The 13,793-nt window shown below is 44.1% G+C and overlaps 1 protein-coding gene across 1 annotated transcript in view; it reads right to left on the reverse strand.

Annotated features, from left to right (window-relative positions):
- kcnb2b (potassium voltage-gated channel subfamily B member 2b) overlaps positions 1-13,793 on the reverse strand; it is an 891,048-nt gene that overhangs the window by 340,766 nt on the left and 536,489 nt on the right. The window lies entirely within an intron of this gene.

The following is a 13,793-nucleotide window of genomic DNA, read 5'->3' on the forward strand; positions in this document are numbered from 1 at the left end:
CAGGCCGCCTACTTGCGGAACGTTTCAGAGAACACCTCTTGGACACCCGCACCAACCAACCCAACCGCCCCGTGGCTGAACACTTTAATTCCCCCTCCCACTCCGCCAAGGACACACAGGTCCTTGGCCTCCTCCATCACCAGACCATGGCAACACGATGCCTGGAGGAAGAGCGACTCATCTTCCGCCTAGGAACCCTCCACTCTCTTGTGTCCCTGGGTCTCGCGAGCTTTGCTGTGAGCTGGGAGGCTCATAGGTCGTCCTGAAAGCTGTCACCCCGAGAGCCAGAGGTTGGGCAGGCCATCCTGTGAACCTGAAGGTTGGTAGGCTGTCCCGAAAGCCCAATGTCGGTCGCCCCGAGAGCCAGAAGGTGGGTAGGCTGTTCTGAGCACGGTTGTCCTGAGAAGGGGTAATCAGGACGGGCTGTCCTAGAGGTGCTCGGAAGGTGTGTTAGAGCAGCTGAGAGCCAGCAGGTGCATACAGACAGGCTGAGATCCAGAAGGCTTGTGAGCTACCCTATGTGCTGTCATCCCAGGGAAGGGGACGGGCTGTCCTAGAGGTGGCCTGAAGGTGTGTCAGGGCAGTCCACCGGCCGGATGGCACATCGGGGTGGGCGAGAGCCCGATGGTATGTAGGGGCAGATCAAGAGCCGAAAGGCGGGTAGACTGTCCTCAGCGCTGTCGCCCCAGACACTTACTGGGGCGGGCTGTCCTAGAGGTGGCTGGAAGGTGTGAAGGGCAGTTAGGGAAGCCGGAAGGTAGGTAGGCCATCCTGATCGCTGTCATCCTGGGGGTGTTCGGGGAAGCAGGACGGGCTGTCCTAGAGGTGGTCGGAAGGTGTATCAGGGCGGACTGGGAACTGGAAGGGGCATGGGGTGGACCAAAAGCTGAAAGGGTTGTAGGGTGGGCTGCCTTAGAGTGGTCGGAAGGTGGGAGGGACGAGGGGGCTTGCTAGGTTGCTGGGGGTCTGTACTGTATGCACTGTTTTTTATGTAATTGCCTTTTATGTACAAATGTCATTGTTACTGTTTGTAATGATCGAAACTGGGACTTGAGGTTTGTCCTCATTTCCCTGAAAACTGGTTGAACGGTAGGGTTTGGGGCCTGGCTTTGCTGCTCCTCTCCCTTGTAAAATTGCTGTTTCTCTGTATACAGCTGTTAATATTGTTTTGTAAACTGTGAATTGTTTAATAAAATTAATAAATAGGAGATTCAGAGTCTCCTCACTCTAGGCACTGGCTCTGAGCTGGCTGGCCAGAGTCTGTGTATTGTGCATGCATAATTAAAGGATGTCTTGGTGATGGGCTACTTGATTCCTTGGAGTTATTTCAGTCACAGCAAGAGAACACAGTACATCCGTGAATTAAATTCACTCGCAATTGTCGTCTTTGAGTTTGGGTAAACATTTCTGGCATCATGCCTTTATTTGGAAAGCTTGACTCATTTGATCCTGCTGTCAAAGACTGGGCCCAGTATTGGGAAAGAATGCATTACGTTTTCGAAACAAATTACATTGGAGTAGATGAAAAGCAACAAATAATTCTTCTGACTGCTTGCAGACTCCCAGCATTTTTAGTTATTAGGTGCCTAACTTTCTCTGAGGCACCAGATACTAAAACCCTCTCAAGAGTTGACAGATTTAGCTAAGGAATATTACGATCCCAAACCTCCCCTAATTCTGAGATGCTATTGATTTTATTCAGCAGTTCAAGAACGAGGAGAATCTACATTGGGATTTTTGATGAGGTTAAGGTGAATGGCATTCGGCTTGTTCAGACAGCTCCATACCATCCATCATCCAATGATCTGGCAGAAAGAGCAGTCCAAACATTGAAGGCAGGCTTAAAGAAACAGCCTATAGCTTCACTCGATACAAAAGTGTTCTGGTTCCTGTTTGATTATAGGACCATCCCTCACACAGCTACAGAGATAAGTCCAGCAGAGTTACTGACGGGAAGATATTCTCTGACCTTGTGGGGGTGTGAAACGGCTACAGGAACATCAATGCCAGCCACATGCCTTCTCTGAGCGAGAGAGACTGTTTACTTCAGGAAATGAAGTTTGTTGTCAAAACCGTGGGAATGGGCCCGCATGGGTATAAGGCAAGGTCAATTTAAGGTCAAGTCTCATGATATACCAAGTTCGGGGAGGTGAGGCAATCCTGAACAAGCATGCAGATCACCTGAAAGCTGCTACCTTGCAACGGAGCAAGAGTGAAACATACCTACCTCCTCAGAACAGCCAGAAAGGTTGGTCAGAAACCATGAGTTGTTTCCCCCCTCCATCTAATGTTGAAGAAATCTCAGAGTCTGAAATGGATGCAGTCTAAAGAAGAGAAGCTCTGGTTGCAAGATAAATGCTATGGTTGGCTTCACACCATCCATGTCAGAGTCAGAGGAACCGGACCGGATTGGAAGAGTGTCAAATGGATCTCATTGACCATGAGATACTTGATTGCAGTTGTTAACCTGGGTGCTATCAAGGAGCCCTGGCTGAGACAGGAGTCACAGAGATTCTCCTCATTTGAGGGCTTGGCTCTTAGCTAGTCATAGCCCATGTTCAGTGCGCGTGTAGGTGCCTAAGTGATGGGAGACCTGCCTCCTTGGAATTATTTCAATTCTCTTGGAGGGAATTGATCTGTAACAGTGAACAAATTCCTGTCTCCTAACCAGTATGTGCCAAACAGAAAGTATGAATCATGTCTAATATAAACACAAATCATGCAAATAAGGTGAATCTTGATATATAGCTGGAAATGAGCAACATTAAAGCCCGACCCTAGCAAACAGTAGAATAATCGGGACAAGCTGAGACAGTAGACCATGACAAAAATGGTTATTAATTAAACTAGAAAATACATCAATTTACATATATTGATGTAAATGTCCATACTTTGCAAGAGTTATACATGCAGTTATCCATGAAATAACAGAAGGGCTTTTGCCCGAAATGTCGATTTCGCTGCTCCTTGGACGCTGCCTGAACTGCTGTGCTCTTCCAGCACCACTAATCCCTGTGCTCTTCCAGCACCACTAATCCAGAATCTGGTTTCCAGCAGCTGCAGTCATTGTTTTTACTTAATCAATTTAGACCTTTAGTCAATTCCAGAATTTCTAAAAATTCTGGTTTCCTTCCTATCAGAAAGATGTTGTGAAAACTTGAAAGGGTTCAAAAAAGACTTACAAGGATGTTGCCAGGGTTGGAAGATTTGAGCTATCGGGAGAGGCTGAATAGGTTGTTTTCCCTGGAGCGTTCGAGGCCGAGGGGTGACCTTATAGAGGTTTATAAAATTATGAGGGGCATGGATAAGATAAATAGACAGTCTTTTTCCCTGGGGTGGGTGAGTCCAGAACTAGAGGGCATAGGTTTAGGGTGAGAGGGGAAAGATATAAAAGAGACCTAAGGGGCAACTTTTTCACTCAGAGGGTGATACGTGTATGGAATGAGCTGCCAGAGGAAGTGGTGGAGGCTGGTATAATTGCGACATTTAAAAGCCATCTGGATGGATGTATGAATAGGAAGGATTTGGAGGGATATGGGCCGGCTGGTGGAAGGTGGGACTAGATTGGGTTGGGATATCTGGTCGGCATGGATGAGTTGGACCGATGCTATACATCTCTATGACTCTAAATGAAAACATTGAATTTATTAATTGTTTGAATTCAAATTCCATCAACTGCTGTGATGGCATTTGAGTCCGTGGCCTAACAGTATTATCCTTGTCTCCTAGAATATTAATCCAGAGACATGACCACTATGTCACTGTCTCTCCCAGCAACATTGTTTTCCTTCCATTGAAACAGGTAAAACCATCTCTGGAAGTGGTTGATCATGTCTTCACTAAATCATTACCAATACAGCCTCGTCTATTTTGTTGCAATACCACTGGAATCATTGTTGTTTCCACAACATCATACAGAATCATAGAATCTTTACAGTGTGCAAACAGGCCATTTGGCCCAACAAGTCCATACCGATCCTCCGAAGTGTAACCCACCCAGAGCCATTCCCCTACCCTATTACTCTGCAGTTCCCCTGACTAATATAATAGCTTCCACATCCCTGTACACCATGGAAAATTTAGCATGACCAATTCACGTCACCTGCACATCTTTGGACTATGGAAGGAAACCCATGCAGACACTGGGAGAATGTGCAAATTCCACACAGGCCGTCGCCCGAGGCTGGAACTGAAGCCAGGTGCAAAGTGCTGTGAGGCAATAGTGCTAAGGTACACATGAAGGGAAATCTTTTGTTATTTTAATTAAATATGCCAGTATATGAGAATGTACATGGCTTACATAAAATATGTTCTGACTGGAAGAAACAACATTTTGATAACAACAATGTTCATAAAGGATTTGAAAGAACTTATTTCCTTTTAATTTCTTTTTAATATGTTCAACAGATAAATTTGATGCATCATAAAACTTTAAGAGAAATTTCTGAGAATGTCTTAAACATCAAATACTTATACTTGCAATACTCTCAGGAAAACTGGTAATTATCAACCACGAGTACTTGAAGTCAAGCAATATGAAGACGCATGGGAAAAGCTTCCTCATTAGTGATGGATAATAGGGAAGTCGTTAGACATGAATTGCTTTGATATTCTGGTATATTTTTCAACCAGTGGGATTAGCCTGACTGCTGTAGAATAAGCAAGCAAGTGACAGAATATTGGGCAAAAATCCCTTTCTTCAGATCTTCAGCTTGTTAAGAATTCAGCAGGTCACCTTTTAATAAAGCACTTGCTGAAATCAGGGATTCCCCACCCCATATACTGCAATAGGTGTGTAAGGCCACGCACGGTAGGACCTTTTAGCTTGTTACTTTTTTACAAGTCAAACAGCGGGAGTTATCACAGGACTAATTTTGATATGGAATTTCACTCTGGATTTCTGACAACTGAGTTTGTTTTTTTTTAAATGTTATATTTATGTCTTTTTTGAATATTTGGTACCAGGAATTTTGATTGCTACAATTAAAAACAATTTTTTTAAGCAAGAAAATAAAACATAAAAGATACCATGCAAGGCAGATGTGGTGGCACTGACCTTGATAACTAAGCTGCTCTTGCTCACGCAGATCTTTGCGCAAACCGAGTTGATGAGTCCCTGGAAATGGCGAAGGTATAGCTTTTCAAAGGCTCTATTTCTCTGGGTAGCATGTGGTGGAGTGCCATCTGCAGGAATTTAACATGCATACAACCTGCTGGACAGTGATGTTTCCACAGTGATGTTGCTTCAGTCTCATTACAAACTAAAAGGTGTCGGTAAATCCTATTTGTCAACAGGGCAAAATATATCAAATATTAATTACCAGACAAACTTAATCATTTTCTTTTTGGGACAATGGTAACGAAGGATCACTAAAATTAGTAGCTAACATAAAGGGGAATCTAGGAGAAAGTGAGGACTGTAGATGATGGAGGTCAGAGTCGAGAGTGTGGTGCTGGAAAAGCACAGCAGGTTGGGAAGCATCTGAGGAGCAGGAGAATCACGTTTCGGGCAAGAGCCCTTCATCAGGAATGAGGCTTGTGAGCTGAGAGGTAACTGGGAGGGGGTGGGTCTAGGGGAAAGGTACCTGAGAGAGTGATAGATAGATGGAGGTGCGGGTAATGATGATAGGTTGGAGGGGAGGGTGGAGCAGAAATGTGGGAGGGAACTTGGACAGGTAGGACAAGTCATGAGGGCGGTGCCCAGTTGGAAGGTTGGAACTGGGATAAGGTGGGGGGGAGGGGAAATGAGGAAACTGATGAAATCCTCATTGATGCACTGGGGTTGGAGGGTCCCAAGGTGGAAGATGAGGCATTCTTCCTCCTGGCGTGGGGTGGTTAGAGTTTGGCGATGGAGGAGGCCCGGGACCTGCACGTCCTTGGCAGAGTGAGAGGGGGAGTTGAAGTGTTCAGCGGTGGGGTTGGTTGGTGCGGGTGTCCCAGAGATGTCCTCTGTAGCACTCTGCAAGTAGATGTCCTGTCTCCCCAATATAGAAGAGATCACATTGGATAAACTGATACAGTAAATGACATGTTTGGAAGTGCAGGTTATACTCTAATGGAAGTGGAAGGCTCCTTTGGGGCCTTGGACGGGAGGTGAGGGGGGAGGTGTGGGCGCAGTGGCAGGGGAAGGTGCCTGTCAATCTTTTTTAAATTGAAAACAAATGCTGGAAATCACAGTGGGTCAGGCAGCATCCACGGAGAGAAATCAAGCTAAGGTTTTCGGTCTAGATGACTCTTCATCAGAGCAGATGTGAAATGTGGAAGGGGCAGCATTTATGCTATAGTATTGGGGGCTGGGGTGGGGTGGGGAATGCTGGTGAGAAAGAATGTTGATAGTTCAGATTAAGTGATCGGAATGTGAGAATGGCAGAACAATGGTGTCTTTCCTGTCAGACTGGAAAGAACAGACAATCCTATTGCAGCGGAGGGAGGGGAAGAGAGGATATGGTGACAGCGAATGCAACAAGTAAAGCTAAAAGAAAGGGAAGGGATGGGAGTGAGTTCACAATCTGAGTTCACAATCTGTTGAACTCTATATTAAGGCCAGAAAGCTGTAAAGTGCCAAGTCTAAAAATGAAATGTTGTTCCTCCAGTTTGTGCTGTGATTCGCTGGAGCATTGCCACATGCTGAGGATAGACAAGTGGGCATGCAAGCAGATGCTGTGTTAAAATAACCGGCTAAGGGGATGTCAGGGTCATGCTAGTGTACAGATTGGAGCTGTTCTGCAAAGCAGTCACCCAGTCTGCATTTGGTTTCTGCAATGTAGAGTTGGCACATTGGGTGCAGCAAATACAATAGACCAGATTGGAGGTGGTACAGGTGGAAATGCTGCGACAACTGTAAATTCCTTTTTAAAGGTACAGCAAATAAAATTATAGTTAAAGGATTGGTGGGGCTGACTAAGTACAAAATATTATCTTTTAGAGGCAAAAAGCATGACAATTGTTCAACAAGAGTGTGGTGCTGAAAAAGCACAGCAGATCAGGCACAACAGTTCATTTCTAACTGCTGCCGTGACATTGTCCAGGACACACCGTGCTAGCCTGTCTACCCGCCCTTGACTACTTCATTTCTAACTGCCGCAGTGATATTGATCTCCAGCATTTGCGGTCCTCACTTTCTCCTAATTTTTCAACGAGTACTTGCATCTGTCTTCGCAAATGGAGAGGATAAAATTAATATTAGAGTATGGAGCAGATGTCGGATTGGGAAGGAAAAAAACATTGAAAGGAGGTTCTAAATTTGTACTTAAAGTTGCAAAGTCACAGAGATGATATCAGACCATTGGACTGAGAGCATAGTATGTGATTTGGCAATTTGGAAGTACCTGACAAGAAACAGTAACATTCAGAAAGTAGCATTCAGAATCTAAATTGCACAAGTAGTTAAACATGGACTGTTTTTATTCTGTGTTCATAGGATCTCTACATTGCAGGAAAAGGCCATTCAACCCATCTAGTCTGCACCAATTTTCTGAAGAGTATCCCACCCAGATCCCCCTCATCTCCATAATCCCAAACACTTTATTTTTAACCTTGCCAATCCACCTAACCTGCATAACCCTGGACAATTTAGCATAGTCAATCCACCTATCCTTCTTATCTTGGGACTGTGGAAGAAAACCAGAGCAGAAACCCACACAGATACAGGGAGAACATGCAAACTCCACACAGACAGTTATGCAAGTCTGGAATTGAACCCAGGTCTCTGGCACTGTGAGGCAGCAGTGCTAACCACTCTGCTGCCTTGCTGGCAAGTGAGTGTGGTGATTTTAAGTGGACAAATTGCACAATGCAATTTCAATGTATGACATCCCTCCCTTTCTTCGTAATTGACAGGCAATGATTTGTTTCAATGGTTAATTTCCAAATGTGTAAAAATAAACTTTGATATTTAAATATTCAACTTCACCAGGATCATTATGACATATGCAAACTTTTGTAATAATTTAACAATGCACAGTCATGTAAAAGATTTGAAAATATGAACATAAGAACTAGGAGCAGGCCATCTGGCCCTTCGAGCCTGCTCTGCCATTCAATAAGATCATGGCTGATCTTTTCATGGACTCAGCTCCACTTACTCACCCTCTCACCATTACACTTAATTCCTTTAATGTTGAAAAAAAATCTATCTTAGCTTAGCATTTACTGAGGGAAGCCTCAACTATTTCACTGGGCAGGGAATTCCATAGATTCACAACTCTCTGGCTGAAAAAGTTCCTCCCCAATTCAGTCCTAAATCTGCTACAGAGATAATCATCAGTAACTAGGAAACTCTCCCTAAACTCCCACATCCAACAGGAAGAGCACACATCATTCTACTAATCTTTGCTCCTTCACAATCTACAGACCCAGAAAATAGCACCATCTTTTTGCTTCAAAAAACACTGCTCCAGGTTAATTTAGTGGTTTATATTTTTAAAATTTATCTCTATAATTTGACCATAAGACATTAGATATACGCCATTTAGCCCATAGTCTGCTTTACTACACAATCATGACTGATGTCTTTCTCAAGCCCATTTTTCTACTTTCTCCCTGTAAGCCTTGATCCCTTACTAATCAAGAACCTTTAAGTCTCTGTATTAAATACACTTCATGACTTTGCCTCCACAGCCCTCCACGGCAATAAATTCCACAGATTAATCACCTCCAGCTGAAGAAATCTCTTCTCATCTCAGTTCTAAAGGGTGTCCCTTTACTCTGAGATTGTGTCCTCAGGTGCTAGACTCTCCTGCTTATCGAAACATCTTCTCCACATCCACTCTATCCAGGCCTCTCAGTATTCTGTAAGTTTCAGTGTGATTTTCCTCCTCATCCTTCTAAACCACATAGAGTACAGACTCAGGGACCTCAACTGCTCCTCACATGACAAGTCCTTCATCCCCTGGACACCTTCCCATCAACACAACCTTGCTTAGATGCTCACAATACTAAAATGTGGTATGACCAGAGCCTTATACAGCTTCAGCACTATGTTTCTGCTCTTGTATTCTAGCTTTCTTGAAATGAATAATAACATTGCATTAGTTCTGAACTAGCACTCCCAAGTGCCTTTTGAACTTCAGATTTCAGAAGCCTTTCCCATTTAGAAAACAGTCAATGCCTCTACTCTTCCTACCAAAGTGCATAACCTCACACTTTCCAAATTGTACTCTATCTCTGCCCATTCTCCTAGCTTCTCCAAGTCTTTCTCCAGCCTCCCTGCTTCCTCAACACTACCTGCCCCTCCAATTACCTTTACATTATCTGCAAACTTAGCAATAATGCCCTTCATGAAGATCATTCATGTATAACGTGAATAGTTTGGTCTCAACACAGGCTCTTGTGGAACTCTACTAGTCATCAGCTGCTATCCTGAAAAAGACTCTTTCATCCTTACTCTCTGCCTTCTGCCAGTCACCCAATCCACTATCCATGCCAGTACCTTGTCCCTGAAACAGTAGGCTCTTATTTAGCAGCGTTTGGGGCTCAAACCTTTTGGGGAATATAAAGAAAAGTGCAGTGTAACTGTAACCTTCTCAGATGGGATTCTAACCTGATCAGAACAGTAGAAGGTACGGAGCTGTCATGGGTTTGGTAATCATTGGAAGAATAAAGTACCTGAAAGTATGGCAGGAATACATGGCCCAAGAGGAGAAAGCTGATATTAATGGATTTAGGGCTGTAACAAAATTAGAAAATATCAAGGGAATTCATGTTACGGAGGTGCAGGTGAAGTTAGAACAAGCATGTTCTGACTGTAACAGAGGTCAGGGAGTAGACCAATATAAAAAAACCAAAATTAAAGTCTGTTCTCAAATGATGGGTTGAAGTTGACTTACAAACAGGCTGAAGTCAGTTCAGAGCATTAATAATGTCCAGGTTTGGAGAGAATACATTCAGGAGCTATTTCAAGGACTGAATAACAGTGAATTAATGCTCAAGGCTTTCCAGTGAGAACAGAGGAGAATGGGAAATCAACAGAGGTTGATTCAGGAGTTCAGATATATGTAGTGCCTTAGATGAGCAGTATACATTGATGAATGGTATACTGAGTAGTTGTATTGATACTGGGAACCAGAGGGCAGAAACAGTTGCTGCAGGAATTGTAACAAGATCAGCCAGCTGGACCTCAGAGAATATGAGTTCCCTAATTGGGCTGTTAGTCTGGTCCACTCAGGGAGCCCTGGTTGACATAATAAGATGAATGTCAGGGATATTGGACCCCCAAATGCTTGACTCTGAGAGGCAGTGCTGTTTGAAAGGCTAAGAATTTATAAATAAAGGGTGATTGATGGTGGGATGCCAGCCTCTGAAGACTTATTTTAGGTACATTTACTGAATCGGTACAGGTGAAGGAGTGGGACTGTAAATCAATGAGCACACAAGATCAGACATGAAAGTTGACATGGAAAGTGATGGTGAAGACCTGAAGGATGAGTTAAAGAAACCGCTCCAAGAAGCAATGGATTATGCCTACAGGATTCTTAAGGGGTAGCAGACAGAAGTTGTGATACGCATTGGTACCAATGACATAAAAGTAGGGAAAGGGAGGAGGACCTGAAAAGAGAATAAAAGGAGTTAGATTGGAAGTTAGAAGGCAGGACGAGCAGAGCAGTACCAGTGCCATGTGCTAGTGAGGCTAGGAATAGAGAGCGAGTGCAGATGAACATGTGACTGCAAGGCTGGTGTAGGAGGGAGGGCTTCATATATGTGAATCATTGGGATACCTTCAGGGGGAGGTGGGACCTGTACAAGAAAGACGGGTTGCACCTGAACTGGAAAGGCACCAATATCCTGGGTTGGAAGTTTGTTAGAGCTCTTCAGGAGGGTTTAAACTAGATTGGCGGGGGGTGAGAACCTGAGCTATTGATCAGATGATGGAGTGGATAGTGTGCACTGAATCTGTGAAAAAGGATAGGCACTTAATAAGGCAAAAGAGCAGCCAGTGTGATGGGTCGAAGTGTGATGCAAGAAGTATTAGGAATAAGGGTTCAAACTCAGAGCATGGATCAGTTCTTGGAATTATGATGTTGTGGCCATTACGGAGACATGGATATCACAGGGGCAGGAATGGTTGTTGGATGTTCCAGGGTTTAAATGTTTCAAAAGCAATATGGGGGAAGGTATTAGAGGTGGAGGAGTGGCATTGCGATTCAGGGATAGTATCACAGCTGCAGAAAGGGAGATTGTCGAGGAGGATTTGTCTACAGAGTCGGTATGGGTGGAAGTCAGAAACAGGAAAGGAGCAGTCACTTTATTGGGAGTTTTCTACAGATCCCCCCAAAAGCAACAGAGACACAGAAGAGCAGATTGGGTGGCAGAACAGGCTGGTTGTCATGGGTGACTTTAACTTCCCTAATATTGACTGGAACCTACTTAGTTAAAATAGTTTGGATGGTGCAGTTTTTGTCAGGTGTGTCCAGAATGTTATATGTAGATAGGCTGACTAGAGGGGAGGCCATATTGGATTTGGTGCTTGGCATCGAACCATGCCAGGTGTCAGATCTCTCAGTGGGAGAGCATTTCAGTGATAGTGATCACAACTCCATGATCTTTACTATACTCATGGAGAGGGATAGGAGCAGATGATTTGGGAAAATAGGAGAAAGTGAGGACAGCAGATGCTGGAGATCAGAGTCGAGTATCTGAAGCTAGAAAGCACAGCCAGTTAGGCAGCATCCAAGAAGCAGGAGAATCAACATTTCAGGCTAAACCCCTTCATCAGGTCTGGAAAAGTATTTAATTGGGGAGGGGGAATTACAATGCTATTAGGCAAGAACTGGGGCACCTAAATTGGGAAGAGATGTTCTCAGGGAAATGCACAATAGAAATGTAGAAGTTGTTTAGGAAGCACTTGCTGATAGTGCTGGACAGGTTTGTCTCACTGAGGCAAGGAAGGAATGGTAGGTTGAAAGAATCTTGGGTGACAAGTGATGTGGAACATCAAGTCAAGAGGAAGAAGGAAGCTTACTTAAGGTTGAGGAGGCAAGGATCAGACAGGGCTTCAGAGGGTTACAAGGTAGCCAGGAAAGAATTGAAGAATGGGCATGAAAAAGCTTTAGAGGTAGGATTAAGGAAAACCCTCAGGCGTGTAACACTTATGTGAGGAACAAGAGGATAGCCAGAGTGAGAGTAGGACCAATCAGGAATAGTGGAGGGAACTTGTGCCTGGAGTCGGAGGAGGTCTTTAATGAATACTTTGCTTCAATATTCACAGCTGAGACAGACATTGACATTTCTGAGGACAGCATGAAACAGACTGATATGCTAGAACAGGTTGATGTTAGGAAGGAGGATGTGCTGAAAATTTTGAAAAACATAAGGATACATAAATCAACTGGGCCAAATGGGATATAACCTAGGCTACTTACATGAATCAAGGAAAGAGACTGCAGTGCCTTTGGCGATGATCTTTGCTTCCTCACTGTCCACTGGAGTAGTGCCAGATGATTGGAGGGTGGCAAATGTTATTCCCTTGTTCAAGAAAGGAAATAGGGATAATCCTGGGAATTACAAACCAGTCAGTTTTACGTCAGTGGTGGGCAAAGTATTGGAGAGGATTCTGAGAGACAGGATTTATGATTACTTGGAAACCCATAGTTTGATTAGAGATAAGTCAGCATGGCTTACTGAGGGGCAGGCCATTCCTCACAAACCTTATTGGATTATTTGATGATATGACAAAACACACTGATAAAGGTAGAATACTGGATGTGGTGTACATGGATTTTAGCGAGGCATTCGGTAAGGTTCCCCATGGTAGGTTCATCCAGAAAGTAAGGAGGCATGGGATACAGGGAAAACTGTCTGTCTTGTTACAGAATTGTCTGACCCATAGAAGACAGAGGGTGGTGGTAGACAGAAAGTATTCAGCCGGGAGCTCAGTGACCAGTGGCGTACCGCAGGGATAGGTTCTCTGATCTTCTGTGATTTTTACAAATGGCTTGGATGAAGACGTGGAAGGGTGAGTTAGTAAGTTTGCTGATGACATGAAGGTTGGTGGAGTTGTGGACAGTGTGGAGGGCTGTTGTAGGCTGTAATAAGACATTGACGATGCAGAACTGGGCTGATAAGTGTCGGATGGAGTTCAATCTGGGAAAGTGTGAAGTGATTCATTTTGGAAAATCGAATTTGAATGTAGAACAGGGTTAAAGGCAGGATTCTTACCAGTATGGAGGAACAGGAGGATCTTGGGGTCCATGTCCATAGATCCCTCAAAGTTGCCGCTCCAGGTTGATAGGGTTGTTAATAAGGCTTACGATGTGTTGGCTTTCATTAGTAGGGGGTGGAGTTTAAGAACTGTGAGGTTATGCTGCAGCTCTATAGAGTCCTGTTTAGACCACACTTAGAATATTGTGTTCAGTTATGGTCGCCTCATTACAGGAAAGTTGTGAAAGCTTTAGAGAGGGTGCAGAGGAGATTTACGAAGATGCTGTCTGGACTGGAGGTCATGTCTTATGAAGAAAGGTTGAAGGAGCTAGGGCTTTTCGCATTGGAGCTAAGAAAGATGAGAGGTGACTTGACAAAGGTGTACAGGATGTTGAGAGGCATAGATAGTGTGGATAGCCAGAGACTTTTCCTCATGCCAGAAATGTCTATCATAAGGAGGCATAATTTTAAGGAAATTGGAGGAAGGTTTCGGGGAGATGTCAGAGGTAGTTTCTTTACTCAGAGAGTGGTGGGTGCGTGGAATGCACTGCCAGCAGTGGTAGTAGAGTCAGATACATTAGAGACATTTAAGCGGCTCTTGGATAGGCACATGGAAGTTAGTACAATGAAAGGTATGTAGGTTTGTCTGATCTTAG

This window comes from Chiloscyllium plagiosum, chromosome 4, assembly GCF_004010195.1.
Source record: "Chiloscyllium plagiosum isolate BGI_BamShark_2017 chromosome 4, ASM401019v2, whole genome shotgun sequence".
Lineage (NCBI taxonomy): Eukaryota > Metazoa > Chordata > Chondrichthyes > Orectolobiformes > Hemiscylliidae > Chiloscyllium > Chiloscyllium plagiosum.